This window comes from Trachymyrmex septentrionalis, unplaced genomic scaffold (assembly GCF_001594115.1).
Source record: "Trachymyrmex septentrionalis isolate Tsep2-gDNA-1 unplaced genomic scaffold, Tsep1.0 scaffold13, whole genome shotgun sequence".
Lineage (NCBI taxonomy): Eukaryota > Metazoa > Arthropoda > Insecta > Hymenoptera > Formicidae > Trachymyrmex > Trachymyrmex septentrionalis.
In genome coordinates this window covers 5,672,958-5,677,758 of record NW_017304438.1, presented here as the reverse complement: position 1 = coordinate 5,677,758, position 4,801 = coordinate 5,672,958, and the positions used below count along the sequence as shown (strand labels likewise).

Genomic DNA, 4,801 nt, shown 5'->3' with positions numbered 1-4,801 from the left:
GACTTTTTACTTAACCTAATACAACATTTACGCATTGATGTGCTAAGTTGGCCTTGTAACGAATACTCTCGCGAATTGACGAATGTTCATTTATATTTATTAATCGGAACTAAGTATATACTCGTAAGTTCACCGGAATCTTTACTTTTCAAGGAAAACTTTAATAGAAAAATTACTGCATACATTTTCTTATTTATCTTTGCATCTATTACATCTTAATACATGCATTATGCGTATAAAAATAAACGCAACAAAAAATTGCGCTGATTCTTTAAAGATGAATTCGTATACTTAGTAGATAAAGCATTCATTGCAGCTAATTTAACGTTGCACAGTTGGAAAATTTTGTCTTGAATTTAACAAACGGTTCAAATTTTTATGTTAATTTAATATGAACATGTTAGAATGTAATACAAACATTATTAAAAATTAACACAAAACATATAATATTTTGACATAATTTGGAAATAAATTGTGGAAGATTATTTCTTTAATAAAATTAAGATTTATATGTTAAACTAATACGTATATTCACCTTTTATTTATTTATCTTTACATTTAGAACTACAATATTTTTACGTTATTTGTTCAATTACTCATAAAACTGTGTTATTTTAACAAGAAATGTTAAATATCAATTGAATACAAAATATTCAAATAACATAATCATATAATGCAAAATTAACTCGAATATTATTATATTAAAAATTTAATACAAACATATTAATAAGGATCGGTTTTAACACAAAACATTTTGCACTGTGTTTAATTGTATCATATCAGTTTAATTTATACCAGTTATAAAGATTAATTCACTTCTGCGTTTATTATTCTCGTATCAAAATGCGTTTCCTCGTAAAATCTCAGCCTTCGTCCCTCCTTCCCCATTGCTTTCCAAAAGCTCTTCTCGTCGCTCGATATTTTTACAGTCGGCACCTGTTATCTCTGCGCTTATATTACTTATCGCTTATTAAGGTTGATAATCTGCTGTTGTGCTGCCGTAGGTCATTGTCCCGGGGCATAATGAAACGCTGCTATTCTACTTTCATCTTATCGTTTCCGGAGCGCGCGTCGGCGTTCGCGTTTAATATTCTAGTCCATCGCACATTATTCCTATCAAGAGTGTTTGTTATCTTGGTGGTGTGTTGGTTAGGTTAAAGAGATTATTACGTCAGTGATGCGCTATAATTAGAAATAGTAACGTCTTTAGAATTATAATTAAAATGTTGCTTCTAATTTCAAGAGAGATCGACAAAATGTTTTAAAGATTAAAAATGTCATAGAATTTTTCGATAGATTTAAAAGTGCGGAGAATTGCAGTCAGTTATATAGCATCCGGTAATAATTGTCGAAAAAATGTTTCGGAAAAAATTAAAATGTGTCACAGAATTTTTCGAGAGATTAAAGAAAAAATGCAGTTATACAGCATCTTTCAATAATTAAAATGTTGCTCCTAATTTCAAGTCAGATCGACAAAATGTTTTGGAAAACATTCAAAAACGCGTCGTAAAAGTTTTGATAGATTTAACATTATGTGATTAGTTCTGTTAATATCTCTATTCTCTATATATATAGAAATATAAAATAATATAAAGGAAAAATAATATTATTCATAGGTTTATATCTTGGCATTATGGATTTTATCTAGACTGGCTTTAGTCTTAAAGCCTGCAATCCCCGCATTAGCAACGTGGTATGTATTTCAATCTCGCTCGAATCGATTTTCTCTCTCTCTCTCTCTCTCTCTCTCTCTCTCTCTCTCTCTCTCTTCGTGTTTACAGCGTCGTTCTTACGCGGACAATTCCAAACGCGACCGCGAGAGGAAATATTACGTTGATTTAGCGTCGCTGATAATCGTTCCGTGATATTTATAACGCCTTCGCAGGCGCAGAAACTACGGTAGTCTCTGTGCGATCGGTGATGCAATCGCGAAAGGAGCGAGATCACGTTCGCGGCACGTGGCGGCGTGGTGGTGTGTGGGATCATTGTGATTTCCGTCGATGCCAGAAACGATTGGGGAATCATTTTGCAGGCGATGTTCTAGCTGACGATTCTCTAAATAATTTCGGTGAAACACAATGCGATGCCACGTGTTGCCCCTTTCTCATGACCAAGGAAATGGCTCTATTAAAAGGCAGTTACGGACGAACGCGAGCTATTGTCATGAATCGAGATCCATTCGCGTAAAGATTAGTGCGACTTTTCGACAGCACATATGATTGAAAAGAATTTTTGTATCATTTGTAGATTTCTGTAATTCTTTATTAACTCTCCATTTGCGATTATATTTTTACTTTCTCCGTCTTAAACCTTTTTCGTCCAACTCAATTTTTTTTTAGTTCTAGGTTTTCACTAGGTTTGTTCTCAGTTTCAAAATGTGAAACAATTCATGGTTACTTTTAACATCTCTATTACATTATCAAATAGATATTATAAGATATTTACGAGATATTACAAGATATTTTAGGAGGGAAACTGGATTCTGTCCTCCTTATTTCGGACAAATTTGAGGTGAAATTTTGCTTGTGCCAAAAAAGACTTGGATTGCAGACTGATTAAATTATTAGATTATATAATCAGATAAAATAACATATTACAGTAAACTATAATGTGTGTATTTTATTATAAACATTTCTAGATTTTTGTATCGCGTATCAGCCGGTTATAAGCAGTTCAGCCATTGATTATTGACATAATCGTTGTAAAACTATCTTTTATCATTGTAAAAACGTCGTCTATTTCGTTGTGACGCGAGTGCGCGATGTTTCGTATTCAGATGAACTTTTTAATATTCATTAATACCGCTTATCTCCGGCCAAGTTATCAGTCAGCATTTTCTCTTTGTTTTTTCAAAAATCATAGTTAAAAGCGGCACGCTGCCTCTTCTTCATCATCGCTGACCTTCCTCTGACGATCGGCGCGCGTGCACAATTCGTTATTATTGTTTTACTTATTTTGCACGAATGATAAGGAACGGCGCGCCAGAGGCTCCCCTCTGCCACGCATGTACGTATATAAATTCATGCACGATGTAACCAGCCTGTCAGATTTTTGTATGACGTCTTGGAATCAACATCTATATCTATATTTGAAGTTTTTCTTCTTAACTCCATTCTTAATCTGAATTTATGACAGTAATTTATCTGGACTTATTGGTACTATTTATCATTCGCAAACTTGAGCTTTCATTATACTGACAGCCTGATTAAATTGCACAGGATTGCGAAAAGAAATTTTGGTACGAAGTTCTTAACTTGTCGAATATATTTTTCGCTTCATCTTGAGCGCCATGAATGTGAGACCTGAAGTTTGTATTACGTAAACACGGTTTTAAAGATTCATTAATAGATGTTCACTTTTATTTCGTAATTTTTCGTGACTGAAAATTCTTATGCAATTGGTAGAAACAGTCTTCAACACAGGATTTATTCTATTTTCAATTTAATGATTTGAACCGAAGAATATTTTCTCTCATTAAAGTGGAAGAAACGTAGGCTGAACATTTTTTCTCCATTAAATTGTTTCTTATATTAGAAGAGATATTACGTTATATTATGCGAAGAAATAATCGAAATAAGCGTGTCAAAATATTTATCGAAAGTCCCAAATCTTTGTAACTTTTTTATCATCGGCACAAATATGGAATGACGTAGACGGCTGAAGACGGATTGGTGGCGGAGGGAAGCAATAATAGAGACAGAGAAAGAGAAAAAAAACGAGGAAGAGAGCAAGAAAAAGTACACTCGCATGCCGGTGGCTCGTTCATTGCGCTCTTATCACGCGAGGGGATTCGACGATTTATTGACGACTGCGCCTGATAAGAAAAAGGCGAATGAGCTATGAGGACCGTATGAGTGAAAGCGTTCGTTGTGGAGATAAGCAAGTCAATCTTTCTGGTGAAAAAATAAAAAGAATTGCAAAATTATTCGAGTTATTCTAGTCATAATTAGAATCATCCGCATCAGCTGTGTCGGAGTGGCTAATCATGTTTATTTGGAATGCGTATTTGGCCGTTTATAGGCTGCATTTTTTTTTTATAACTATTACTGTTAAAAGGAAAGGTTCTTCTTTAAAGAAAATTAATTGAAAGCTTTATACTTTATTCATAGAATATTTAGAGTTAACTGTTGCCTCAGGTAAAATCACTGCTTTAAGGAAACTGCATCTAAAGTTTTTATCTTGCAGAATACTTAGAAACAACCGCAACTTTATTATCAGTTAATGGAGTTGTAATTTTAAAAAATGAAAACTTTAAACGGTTTTCTCTTGAGCAATGGTTTTACTTATATACTCTTTTTCCAGTATCTCCATTGTTATGTGTCTGTTATCAGTTATATTATTTTTTTATGTTTTTGTGATTCTTATTAATGTAGTTGTCATTTTCTCTCGCGAACTTGCAAGTAAAAATTTCCATGTGCGTAAAGATGCCTATTACACATCTGCGAATTCAAAACAGATAAAAGTAATATTATTCGTAATGGATCGATAATTATATCATTTATCTTATTGTTTTCAATTATTTTGTAAATGCAAATTTAAAAAGTTGGACGTTACAATCTTCAAATTTTAAATATGTTTCGTCAAAGAAATTGTTCTTTGTCTTATAAAAATTACTGTTCATCTCATAAAAAATGATGGTTAAGATTTAAAGGAAAAAAACACAATTTTTTTGAGAGAAAACCAAAGTTTTTTAAAAGATATATGTGATATAATTACATGTTACCATAATTATAGTTATTATTACTATAAAAATGATTGCAAGTACAATTAACTATAATTTAGCCATTTTTTGTGCCTTTTA

At 32.5% G+C, this 4,801-nt stretch overlaps 1 protein-coding gene across 2 annotated transcripts in view; it reads left to right on the top strand.

Moving 5' to 3' along the window:
• The window catches only part of LOC108756867 (sestrin homolog), a 220,283-nt gene that overhangs the window by 95,708 nt on the left and 119,774 nt on the right, over positions 1-4,801 (top strand). The gene's annotated exons all lie outside the window — the stretch shown is intronic.